At 36.9% G+C, this 14,264-nt stretch overlaps 1 protein-coding gene across 3 annotated transcripts in view; it reads right to left on the bottom strand.

The window, feature by feature from the left end:
• Positions 1 to 14,264, bottom strand: part of LOC141450103 (uncharacterized) — a 276,891-nt gene that overhangs the window by 186,909 nt on the left and 75,718 nt on the right. The gene's annotated exons all lie outside the window — the stretch shown is intronic.

The following is a 14,264-nucleotide window of genomic DNA, read 5'->3' as shown; positions in this document are numbered from 1 at the left end:
CGCTGTGTACCTAATATCCCAGTGTCATGCAGCACACTGGGTAGTACGATGCGATAAATGCTTTAATATTAGAGGCCATTTTTTTTGTGTAGAAAAGTAGATAAAAGGTATTAGGCTTTCTTGTTAAAATAAAATTTGTTAAGAAAATTACACTTGTTTGGTTTCTTTTATTTCAAAACGGTACTTTTACTTTAAAAAATTAAGAATAAAAATAACGCTTCGTATTTCCGGTTAACCCAATTTTGACGACACTATTGTAGTGGCATTCTAACTAAATAGTTCGATTTGATATCAAGTTTATACTTGCAACGATTTTTCGTTTATGAGTGACGGTGGGGAAAGAAGGCACCTTAAATCGGATATTCCCTTCTGAATAAAGAAAATTAGTAAAATAAAGAAGTTTATTCCCTTCTGAGGGTTCAATATCACCTTCAAACGCCCTTTTACAAGTATAAACATGTTGGCTTTACGTAAATATTGTTAACAAATTAATTCTAAGGAAAGTTAAGGCCCAGAGGTTAGTCTGAGGGGAAAAAACAAATATTTACATTTCCCTAGTTAGCTCCTAAACTTCTAGATTGTACACGTTTATAAATAAACGTTGTTTTGAACTTTTCAAACTGTAGTTTTGATTAAAAAATAAATTTACAACCTGTTTCATTTAAGTTTTTTTTTTTTTAAATGAAACATAAATATTTATTTGTCCCGAAAAGAAAAGTGTATTACATTATAATTAACTCCACAGCATCCCTAACCATCAATTTGGCTCCCGCAGCAATCACTCTACCATTCTCCTGGCCCGCTGTGTTCCAGAAAGCTTCTTTAAGCTTTTTCTCCAGGACGCACGTGCGGTTAAGCTTCTCACTAAAAGAGGCATTTAAGTATGATCTATGAGTCTTATTAATTTTCTGATAATAATATGACTTTAATAAGTAATTAAATTTTAATGAACTAATTAAGCTATTAACTATAACTATTAATATAAATAACTTTTAAATCAATTAACTATAAACTATTAATTAACGATATAGTTTCTGCAATAAAAGTTATTACGCAAATTGTTGTTAGAAATAGTCACCAGGGTACGTACTGGATTTTTTTTGGCACAAATTAATCGATTAGTTTTGAATGCAACAGTTTTGTCGTTGGTACTTCTTGTTGGTACCTCTTGTTGGTACCTCTTGTTGATACCTCGATGTTGGTACCTCAATGTTTGTACCTCTTATTGGTACTTCTTGTTGGTACTTCTTGTTGTTACCTCTTGTTGGTACTTCTTGTTGTTACCTCTTGTTGGTACCTCTTGTTGATACCTCAATGTTGGTACCTTTTATTGGTACCTCTTGTTGGTACCTCTTGTTGATACCTCTTGTTGGTACTTCTTGTTGTTACCTCTTGTTTGTACTTCTTGTTGTTACCTCTTGTTGGTACCTCTTGTTGATACCTCTTGTTGGTACTTCTTGTTGTTACCTCTTGTTGGTACTTCTTGTTGTTACCTCTTGTTGATACCTCAATGTTGGTACCTTTTATTGGTACCTCAATATTGATACTTCTTGTTGGTATCTCTTATTAGTACCTCTTGTTGGTATCTCTTGTTGATACCTCGATGTTGGTACCTCAATGTTTGTACCTCTTATTGGTACTTCTTGTTGGTATCTCTTATTACGTAGTACCTCTTGTTGGCACCTCTTGTTGGTACCTCTTGTTGATACCTCGATGTTGGTACCTCAATGTTTGTACCTCTTATTGGTACTTCTTGTTGGTATCTCTTATTAGTACCTCTTGTTGGTATCTCTTTTTGGTATCTCTTGTTGGTATCTCTTGTTGGTACCTCTTGTTGGTACCTCTTGGTCGTAACTAAAACCACTTTTTCAAACTCAGAGGACCACAAAGCGGTTATTTCTCACGAATAACTCAAAATGGAAAAATTTTTCAATTACCATACTTTTCTTTTAAGGAAAAATATAAAATACTTCAAACTTTGTAATGCTTTTTTTTTTATGAGTAAGAACTGAATAATACATATGTACATTTTACACAAAAGCATGAGATTGAATAAGCATTTGAAAAGCAGGGCTTCATACAAAGCATTTAAAGCACAATACATATGCACCTCCATACTAACATAACCTAGTGGAATCTAATTTTGGAATGTTATATTACCAAACATAAAAGCAGTGAAGTAAGCCTTCTAAGTTTTACAAGCCTTTGATAGAATGTGAAAGGACTTGAATTCAGCGGTGTGTGGGGGAAGGGTGGAGGGGGATACTTAGTTGGGGTGAATGGAAGAATCCTTTTGTTTTATATCTACCAGTGTTACGTCATAGTGGAAATGTGCATGGGGTTGTTGTAGAGGAGGGGCCAAAAACTCTAATGCGAACCTTGTGATGGTGCTTTTATTTTGAGATGTATACACGTATTGGTAGGTGGAAAAGCGTACAATTTCCCTTGTGAACACACACACACACACGTGTACCCAACTCAAAGAAAAGAGAGTGTGATTATGTGGAAAATTCCCCTGGTGTAAAGTGTGGGAAAATACAAGTGTATATAATCTTCACTCTCCTCCCCTCCCACTTTTACAGTGAATGATATGATAAAAGCTGTAACCGGAAGAGATTGTGTTGAAACCTTTTTTTAAAACGATAATAGCTAAGCCTAAACCTATACGAAGAGCAGGGGGAAATTTTGGAGCAGGATGTTTGGTTGGTTGGCATTCCTGTATATTTATCAAAGTGAATTTTATATTATATAGAAATATTTTTTCAATTAAAAAATAAAAATAAAAAAGGAAAATGTTTTTCCAGAAATTTTCACCAAAAAAAAAAAAAGGATTTATCAGATTTTCGCAGGGATAGCCTTCCTGGAAAATACGTATTTTTGGAAATTTTGTTGTCCATTTTTTTTTGTCCTTTATAGTTCAGGGAAAATTCCTTTTTAATATACATGATGCTCGCTTAATTACCTGTATATTACTAAGGAATGCATGATTGAAGATGTGGTTAGTTCCGGTGTGATGGATAAATATCTTTGATTAAAATCTGACCGGAAATTGGAAGTTCTTCCATCATCAGAGGTAGGCTTGATGTAGAGAATTCACTTATTTGTTACTATCTCGCACTTGTTTGATTGAGTGAGCTATAATTAGTGTTGTTCAGTTAAGGTTCGAGCTGAAGGCTCAACCGAGTCGAGTTTCAGAGCCTTCAGATCTCGAGCCTTATAGCCCTCGAAGCTCTAGCCGTGAAGCTCAAGCCGCTCACAAACCTGAAGTTGAAGGCTCTTTCACAAAGTGCGAGCCTTTTTAAATTCTTAAGGAATGACGAGTAATCAATCAATGAATAACGAACATTTTAAAAAATTATTGTATTCATTTATACAAAAAAATATGTGTGAAAAATTCATTAGCTGCTGCTATAACTTGATTTTATTTTAAGAAATGAATTTTATTAATTAGTACAAATAAAATGCTTCATATAAAAAACAAAAAAAAGCTCAAGCCTTTTGAGCCGAGCCTTGTTGGCTCACCGAGCTCTCTGTGAGGCTTCAGCTCGAGCTCTCTGACTTGAGCCACCCGCTGAGCCCTAAGAGCTCGAGCGTTCAAAGCTCGAACCTTATAGCCTTATAGTTCAGCTCTTGAACAACCCTATCTATAATAACATGGTGAACATTTTTTATTATACAAAATTCTTAATGAATCTTAATACCTTTTTTTTAGTAAAAATACCGAAATAAAATTAATGAAACCTAGTAATTGTTTAAGGTACGTTTAGTGCATGTGCAATGTTTTAGAAACTGTAAAGTTGGAGTTATATTTTATACGTGGAGGGGGACGTGAGTTTAAGAAGGCTTTGGCATTGTAAAGTACAACTTCCAACTTTACTATTCTGAAAACATTACGCATGCGCACAAACTTAAACATCCGGTACTAGGTTTCCTTAATTTTTATTTCAGTATTTTTTACGATTCATTAACATTTTGTGTAATACACATGTATACCGTGTAACTTCCCTTACTTAGTCAGTATAGTGTAGTGCAAAGCGGAAACATTATTAAAGCTAGCAACATAAAACCTGAGTATAACCAAATAAACTGTGCGATCAAGAACTTTGTTGGCCGCATCAGAGAATTGGCATTTTTAAACTCAAATATCGAGATCACTTTGCGTGATCTCCGTAACAACATTGTACTCTCTTCCTCATTCCTTTTCAAGACAGGTTCTAAAGGAGTCAATCCCTTTTCATCTTTTGTATTAACGTTCGCTCTGACTCTAGTATTTCTTTGCTTTCTGCATCACTCCCTCACTACTGCGATTTCTTTTAAATTGAAAATCGAATTCCGTACACCGGAAATTGATTAATCTACCTCTGATGATGGCTGCAAGTTTGAAACCGGTCTGGGATATAATAGGGCGGATAAAATCAGGGATATGTCGTCTGTAACTGGTATTTCAAACATGGAAAATTGGGCAAAGGCACCTTTGTGAGAGAAGGGGTCCTATTTTTGGGTTGTTTTTTTCTCGGAAAATGGTAGATTTTCTTTCGCTTAATGAATATATTAACACGAAGATCTACAGCTTTTCATTTGCAGTGAAAATGGTATGTTAAAAGAGCATGCGCGAACATGAAAGAGTAACAAGAACGTACAGGAATATAGTAGTTGATACCAAAACGAACACGAAATACAGAACATTATTGATCTTATTCTAGGTTCTAGAATTTGTTTAGTCTAAAGTTAGCCCTTTTACAGTCCTAGACAAGATCGTCCCAGTATACCGAGTTCATTGGGTAATGTAGGTTTGAAATGTACCCTAATCTATCCTAATGGACGGTACTCTGAACGGACAGGTCCTAAATAGCCCTAGACCCCCCCCCCCACAACATGGTTTTGACAAATGGGTAACAGCTGACATGGCTCTAGCTCCCGCCCGAATAACAAAAAGATGTACAAAGAGAACATATGTGTACCACAAACTACTCACATAGACGTATCGTTGTTACTCAGTAGCAAACAAATAAAAATAAATAATCTAGTTTGAAAACCCACGCTACATTTTCTTACCAAAAAAAATTGTTTAATTATTATTAAAATTATTTAACCACTAAGCGTAAACGTGAGCAGCGCAAAAAAATATGCGCTACGACTTACGATTGGGTACCAATTGGCAGGAGGTTTAGAGTACGACCAGAAAATAAACTCGTCGAATCAAGTTACGTCGAGAAAACTCCTCCCAAACTTGGTCCAGAATTGGGAATTTTCCACTTACAAGTCCACGCACATAACCAACACCCCATGATGCTACAATAAAATAATCAATAATTTTAGCTTCTCCACTCCCCACAAAAAACTTGGCCCAGAACTGGGAATTTCCCACTTACAAGTCCACGCTCATAACCAACACCCCATGATGCTACTATAAAATCATCAATAATTTTCGCTTCCCCACCCTCCACCCACAATTAAATCATAAAGTTCAACTCAAATGAAGCGTTGTGGTAAATCTAGTGCCCCCCCGCCGCCTCAACGGGAGTAATTCAAACACAAACTTGTGCCTTCCACCTGACAAAATTCAAGCAGCAGCTTGCTAGATTTAGTAGATCCTTCAAAATACAGTTTGGACGTTCCACTATTCAGTTTCTAGCAAATCAATAGGAAATTACGTAATGAATGGCGCAAATTTGTCCAAAAGGATAATCTCTTAGCTGTCTATTTAATAGATTAAACTTTACCGATAAAACTTTATTCAACAGGTTGCTAATGGTTCACCAATTGAAACTTTAAGCGAATTTCAATCGAAATAGTAATTAAATTTAATTTAATTGAGACCAGTAAAGCTAATATGTATTGTGGTACTGGGTTCGATTCCCGGTAATAGGTCTTGGATTTTAATTAATGGTTAATATGAGAAATTTATAGTAAAGTATGTTAGGCGGTTAAGAGACTAGACCCGCAATGCTAAGATGTATTGTTGGTTTAGTGGGTTCAATTCCCCCCGTCTAGGCCTTGGATTTTATTTAATGATTAATATGAAAAATTTGTAGTAGAATATGTTAGGCGGTTAAGAGACTAGACCCGCAATGCTAAGATGTATTGTTGGTTTAGTGGGTTCGATTCCCGGTGTCTAGGCCTTGGATTTTAAAACTAGTTCCAGTTTTAAAATAGAAGAAGAGAAAATTTTTACAATATATTGGTACATTGTATCAGTTATATGCCCAGTTTAAAGGCATCAGTTGGAGTGGTTACCCCCCTCTATTAATAAATAAATAAAACTTCTTTAAAGACGTCAATTAAAATTAAAAATTTTTCTCCCCAACAAACTTCAGCAAACTTCTCCTATTCAATAAAAGAAATCGTCCTTTCAATGCCCAAAGGGAAGGAAAATCTTAAAAACAGTACTTAAATAGATTAACTTTCCAACTGCCAGAGAGAGAGAGAGAGAGAGAGAGAAAAGCCATTCAATTGGAAAATTTGTTTCAAACTTATACAAGGCTTTTTCCATTAGCTTATAATTATTGTAACCATTCCAAGACTCTGTGATTACTTCGGCGAATTGGATGTTCCAGATCGACGGAAAGGGCGGAGAAGACTTCAAGAAGAAGAAAGAATTGTGCCCAAGCCAAAACTTTTGTCCTACTTGGAGTTCTTACTAAAAAGTTCCATGTAATTTTTCTTGTAAGACGCTTTAGATTATAATAAGTTGAAGATGTCTTAAAATTTTATTCCAATCTCTTTTTTTTTTTTTTTGTTACTTCCTCTTTCTACGTAAGGGAAATATTGCTATCGTGCCAAATTTGAAAATTCGGAAATATCCGTTTTGACGTCACCCCCGCCACCCCCACAGAGTCAGAAAAAAGGATTTTTTAAGGAAATGCTCTGCATGTTAGTGCATGTGTGAACAGAAATATCTCAAAAGCTAAGAACTACCAGAAGCTAAAACTCTCAATTTAGACAGTTTCCTACAAGTGGACCTGATTTTTAACAAAATCCAAGGCCTAGAAACCGAAAATCGAACCCACTAAACCAACAATACATCTTAGCATTGCGGGTCTAGTCTCTTAAACGCCTAACATACTTTACTATAAATTTCTCATATTAACCATTAAATAAAATCGAAGGCCTAAGACCTGGGGAATCGAACCCACTAAACCAAAATACATCTTAGCATTGCGGGTCTAGTCTCTTAAACGCCTAACATACTTTACTATAAATTTCTCATATTAAACATTAAATAAAATCCAAGGCCTAGACACAGGGAATTGAACCCTCTAAACCAACAATACATCTTAGCATTGCGGGTCTAGTCTCTTAAACGCCTAACATACTTTACTATAAATTTCTCAAATTAACCATTAAATAAAATCCAAGGCCTAGACACCGAGAATCGAACCCACTAAACCAAAATACATCTTAGCATTGCGGGTCTAGTCTCTTAAACGCCTAACATACTTTACTATAAATTTCTCATATTAAACATTAAATAAAATCCAAGGCCTAGACACAGGGAATTGAACCCTCTAAACCAACAATACATCTTAGCATTGCGGGTCTAGTCTCTTAAACGCCTAACATACTTTACTATAAATTTCTCAAATTAACCATTAAATAAAATCCAAGGCCTAGACACCGAGAATCGAACCCACTAAACCAACAATACATCTTAGCATTGCGGGTCTAGTCTCTTAAACGCCTAACATACTTTACTATAAATTTCTCATATTAACCATTAAATAAAATCCAAGGCCTAATACCTGGGGAATCGAACCCACTAAACCAACAATACATCTTAGCATTGCGGGTCTAGTCTCTTAAACGCCTAACATACTTTACTATAAATTTCTCATACTAAACATTAAATAAAATCCAAGGCCTAGACACAGGGAATTGAACCCTCTAAACCAGCAATACATCTTAGCATTGCGGGTCTAGTCTCTTAAACGCCTAACATACTTTACTATAAATTTCTCATATTAAACATTAAATAAAATCCAAGGCCTAATACCTGGGGAATCGAACCCACTAAACCAACAATACATCTTAGCATTGCGGGTCTAGTCTCTTAAACGCCTGACATACTTTACTATAAATTTCACATATTAAACATTAAACAAAATCCAAGGCCTAGACACAGGGAATTGAACCCTCTAAACCAGCAATACATCTTAGCATTGCGGGTCTAGTCTCACAGAGTCCGAAAAAAGGATTTTTTAAGGAAATGCTCTGCATGTTAGTGCATGTGTGAACAGAAATATCTCAAAAGCTAAGAACTACCAGAAGCTAAAACTCTCAATTTAGACAGTTTCCTACAAGTGGACCTGATTTTTAACAAAATCCAAGGCCTAGACACCGAGAATCGAACCCAAACAATATTACAAATAAAACAATATTGATTTGTTAATAATTACCGATTAATTAATATCTTTCGTTGAAATAAAATTTATATTGCGTAATCTAGATTTAATTAAAACTTGCCCTTTGGCTCTAAATAGTAACAACTCCAATAAATTTAAATTAGCAATACCCAGTACACATGTAACTATATTATGTAACCTAGGCACATACATATACCTCATGTAACGGGCAAATTGTAATTAATCGTCTACATACCAGTGCCCCATGGATATTATTAGTATCTAAACATAATATTCAACATAAATTAAAATTAACATTGTGAATTTTGAATTTATTACTTTTATGCACACATAAACACAAATACATAGACTCGTACCTCATATGTTCATATACATACGGTGTTATGAGGCTACACACATACATGAGGCTAACTTTCCTCTTAAAGTATGTACAGCATTGAGACCCCCAAAAAAGTGCAACTACATTATTAAATGACATACTACATTCATGAAAATATAGTATATGTATCCATAATTTGTCACGATTGCACGATTGCTGTACTTCCACTTAGTAGGTGAAAGAGCAGAATGGGTGCTTTAATGGTTATTTTTGGGGATTTACCTTAATCCCTGCAACCTGCTAAAAATTTTTCTGTCAAAATATCTGGATAAGATTTACTGAGTTATTAGTAACATGTATGGGGCTAAATCCTCTCCCATTCGATGTTCAGCGTCCAGAACCCCAATCTACATGAAATGGCGAATCGATTGACATATCATTCTTGAAAATCGATTCACGTATTTAGGCTCTACTTTTTTTTTGTGGTGGTATCTAAAAAAAATTTACCACGAAACGCAATGCTTTCCTTGTCAGTAGTTGGGAAAAGTAAAAACTCCTAGTTTGAAGGAAAAAACAAACTTTGGAAGGAGAAGAGGAAATCAAGTTTTCTTGTAATGATTTTTGGTGAATATCGAGGCGCGGTCTTGAATAAAAACAACTTTTTTGCCTTATACCAACGTTTCGGTAATTTTCAGTAATTCAACAGTTATGATGATATACTCGTAGCTCTACATTGAACTTCACAAACTTTTTTTATAATACCCTGAAGAAGGTAGTAAAAATTACCGAAACGTTGGTATAAAGCCAAAAAGTTGTTTTTATTTAAGACCGCACCTCGATATTCACCAAAAATCATTTTCTTGTAATGCCAGATATTCGTAGAAGAGTCACAACTTCTTACCTGTCAGAGGTTCTGGCAGAATTGTTGAAGAGTTATTATTGCAGTGGCCATAAAACTTCCCCAAACTCTGCTTCAACGATCTACAGACGGACACTTCCGCCTTCCACGCATGTACAAACAGACAAACGTGCGTTATCTTCCTGTTCATACATGTGGGTGGAGGTAGCCTCAGTTTCCAAACTAGATCTGTGCAACGCGCAGAACCCAAGGTTCACACAGTAAACAGTCTCTGAACTCTGAACCGGTCACACTAACACCACACAACTGCAGCATGATCGCTTCCAACCTTTCGCTTTCGGGTTGCCTTTCATTACCAGGAGTACCATACAGGGAACGGAAGCGTAGCGTTATTAATCACACTGTATAAATGATAAGAGGGGACAGAGCATGGCCCATGGGAATATGACAAAAGCCCCTAAGGGACCAGGTACGAACGTTATCAAGGAGAGATGATTCCTATACGGGTTCTATATAATTGGACGAGGGAATATTTGGGATCCCCAGGAAGGGTTCGATTGAATAACTTCCTTGCTTTGTTCGAAGGGTAAAAGGAAAAGCTGTGTTTTGTACAGGAGGCGTCATTACGGTCCCCGAACCCTTTCATTTACTTTTACTTGTAAGCATTAGCGATTAGATAGGGAGCTGACCTTTGGCAAAACAAAAAAAAAAGGCTAGGGAGAGCTGAATGTAATTACTGTTAAAACGGAAGTGAGGGAACCTTGCCGTTGTTACTAACTTAGTCTCATTTCCTCTGAACATTTTCCATTGAAAAAGGCGCCCTTTGTGCGCAGTCCAGGATGGCTTTCCCAATTTACTTCTTATTTTGCTTTGTTGTATTTCTTTTCGTTCATTTTAAAGAAATTTTCCAATAAGTTTAAACTTTAATTTTCCCACCGTTTTGTGATCTTCTGCACACATAAAATGGGATCCGTTCTGACAGAGCATCGCTATCAAATATTCCGCAGCTAAGAAGTAAGAAAGGGTTCTTAGCTTGTGATAGGGATCATCACAATCCTCTTTGTACAACAGCTTTCAAAAGCCTATCTTTACCCAATACTCTCCTTATAGACGGACTGAAGTGCCAGTAGCCTCGCGATCATCTTCACCAATACCAACGCCATGATATCTCGTGAGTATCTTCTTCAAATGTCATTCATGTCACTTTATTCTAGGTTCACATTTGCTTGCAAATGTTTTTGTTTACAATAAATTATTAGATGATTAAATAATAATAGTAAATACCTTGAAATGGACTAAATGAATCTCAACTGAGTCTCTTACCTGTAACAGAAAAACAAAAATTATGAATTTTGCGTTTACTTGTGCTGCAATCAGCGCGTCAGCGCTATAAGTAGCAATGATAGAAGTGAATGGTAGATACCAACCAAGTGTCACCCAGTGTTTTGGAGTGTAACAAAACATTAGACTATTAGTCATACTCTCTTCACTTGAGAGGGCTACTCGGGTTATCAGGAAGAGTTCTTGAAGAAAGATTTTGGAGCTAGAGGATTTGCTTGTGGATTGCAGGCTGAAGTGGAGTTTCCTGTAGTGTATTCAGCAACTTGTGCGATAAAAGGAATGGTTAAGGTCAGTGTGTATAGTCCAGGTTGGGAGACATAAAATGGAGCGTTTACTTATAGTTGGAAGTATTTTAGACTGAAGAGATTGAATCCTTTGCAGACTGGAACCCCACAGCTCTATTCCATACGTCCAGCTGGGTTTTAAAGTAGAGTTATAAATCAGTCTTTTGTTGTCCAGAGAGAGTTTAGATCTATCGACTCAGATTCTTTTATGTAGTCGATAGTGTCTGTTTAGTTCTGTTCTTTAAGTCCTCTGTTAGGATTATGAAATTAAAATTTTAATATTGTAACGAAGTAGACCTGGGCATAGAAGAAAGGCCTAGATTGTTCTAGGGGTTGAGCGATCAAAGTCAGTAACAGGCCGCCACTGCATAAACAAAAGACAAATAAACAATCTGGACCTGTGGCAGAGAAGAAAGGCCTAGATTGTTCTAGGGGTTAAGCGACCAAAGTCGGTATCAGGCCACCACTGTTTAGACAAAAGGGCCGGTCTCTCCTGAACTAGAAAGGAAAGGGCTAGATTGTTCAAAGAGTTAGTGACCTGTGTAAAAGCCAGCTAAGAGAAAGGCCTCAGTTGGGGTGGTGGCATGTGTGTTTTCCCAGCCAGTGATTGACAGGTAGGAGCGAGACAGAGAGTAGGAGGAGGGCGGCCCCAGCTGAGGTGGTGGCAGTATGTGTTTTCCAGCCAATGACCGGCAGGTGGGAGCAAGACAGGCGGAGTTGGAGTGGGACAGAGAATTAGAGGAGGCGGCTCACAGCTGAGGTGGTGGCAGTATGTTTTCTCCAGCCAATGAACGTCAGGAGGGCGTGGAAACTTATGCTCAGAGAGCTGGAGGAGGGCAGTCCCAGTTGGAGGGAGGCACGCAGTTAAAAGGAGGCAGACACAGCTGGAGAAGTCAGTTTTTAAGGAGTTCTTAATGAGTTGTTAATCAGTTTTAATCAGTTAGTTTTGAGTGAGTCTTGGAGAGACGTTAGTTTGGAGAGACACTTTGGAAGTGACAGTTTGAGTGAGTCAGTGTTGCGGAGTGCTTCAGAGATAGCTAGTCAGGCGGTTAGTCAGTTAGTGAGTAGAGCTTTGTTTGTGTAGCAGAGACTAGTGCAATTCGGTGCAGTGCGGACCAGTGGTCAGTCGGGGAACAGTTTTGTGGCGTTACGTAGTGAGTAAGTAACAGTAAACTGTTGTGACTGTTGTAAATGGTGACTGTAATGAATAGCGTTAGTTGCTAGTAAATGTTAATGTGAGTAAAGGTAATGTGTTAATAAATCAGGTTATTACTTACAAATTTAGCGAGTTTTATTATTTTATCAAACCCACATATTATTTAATAACTAGTGGCAGGCATTAGTTGTGTAAGTAAAGTTCTTTCTTAGTAAAAGGACAAGAAAAACTTTACAATATTTTACTTTTGATTAGAATGAAGTTTTCGCACAAAACAGATAATGTGAGGTCCTCTGAGTTCGAATTACATTTCCGGTAGTCTACATCCGGTCTGTGTTATAATTCAAAAACAGTGAATCTCTTGCCACTCCCTCAATTCCGGAAAAAAGAAAAGAAATGCAGAACAAATTAAATGAGATGTATAACTTCCAGCAATATATTTTGTCAAGCTGACAAAATAATCCGACCACGAAATAAAAAATAAAATAATAAAATGGTAGGATAGGAACCTTTTTTTATTTTTTTACTACAAGGATAAAAGTTGACAAATGTGCCCCATTATAGAGACTGGATTACAGGAACACTACTCTGGTAACAACCAGAACCTCGGCTCAATCTTACGTCATAAAATGAACACACTCATCATCATAAAGTCTTGCCGGCGGGGGGGGAGGGTGTGGGGATGATGGAGAGGAAGAGCTCTGCAAGCTGACTAGATCTATTACGTCACGGGGTGTCTTCCCTTAAAAATTCCTTTGTCAAAAATATGATAAATGATCTGATGGTGGTGCAGTTACATTCTTGTTTTTTTTTAACTTCTTTTATTTGGATATGAATGGCCGACAAAGCTGGGGAATATTTTTAACTTCCTGTTAGTAACAGGAAGTGTGTTAATCGTAGAGATTTTTTCGTATTGGAAATTTTCACCGGAAGTATCCTATTGAGTTGCCGTAAATATGAGAAAAAAAATGTAGACTTTTACAAAATGATCGGTGTGACGTATTATCCTACCACCGTGGACTGAAAAAAATATTTAGCAATCAAATTCAAATTTGACGATTCATTTAGAGCGCCAATAGAGGACAATTTTTTGTGTAATGTACGGTCCTACATACGGTCATTTAAAGGGGAGGGGGTAATTGTTTTGCTGAAATAAGAGATTGCAGAAAATTCCTAAAAAACCGGAAATATTCCATTGCTAAGCAGATCGTTCATTTCAAAGCTTCTAGGCTTTTCCGTGTTGTTTGTAAAGAGAGAACAGGGGAACTGCCCTGTGGCCGGGAGTGCGGATAAAAGAAACTTCTTAAAAAACCTTAAATATTGACGCGTCTTAAATTAAAAAAAAATAGGCAACAAGATCTCTCTGACCTTGCAGGAGGATCATGGTCTTGATCAACGCAATGACTAGTAAATTACAAGAAATCGGTAGGACAGCTTCTGCAGCTTGCAGGAGGATCATGGTCTTGATCAACGCAATGACTAGTAAATTACAAGAAATCGGTAGGACTGCTTCTGCAGCTTGCAGTAGGATCATGGTCTTGATCAATAGTAAAAAAGGAGGATGCTCCATGTGTTGTCGTGGCAAATGTGTAGACCAGAGTTAATTTACAATGTCCTGCCGTCAGGGCCGGATTTAGATCAAAAGAGGCCCTAGGCTATTCCACTTATGAGGCTCTTTCACATCCCATTTTTTTAAGTTTGTAAATTGCGAGAGATAATAAAATACATCACTACATTGATACATCACTAAAACAGTGTTTTAGTGTTCACTGTTTTTTTAGAATAATGTAATTTTAATTTTGCTGACAATTTGAATGTAGGCTCCTCTTGATCTTGAGGCCTCTAGGCTGAAGCCTAGTTACCTATGGGAAAATCCGGCCTTGCCTGCTGTGATTAAAACGGCTTGGCCTGGTTACATAGCTACATCGGCAACAAACATCAC

Source organism: Rhodnius prolixus, unplaced genomic scaffold (genome assembly GCF_049639745.1).
Source record: "Rhodnius prolixus isolate KJV_2025 unplaced genomic scaffold, Rpr scaffold_2, whole genome shotgun sequence".
NCBI lineage: Eukaryota > Metazoa > Arthropoda > Insecta > Hemiptera > Reduviidae > Rhodnius > Rhodnius prolixus.
The sequence above is the reverse complement of the archived record's forward strand: the minus strand, read 5'-3'. Positions and strand labels throughout refer to the sequence as shown.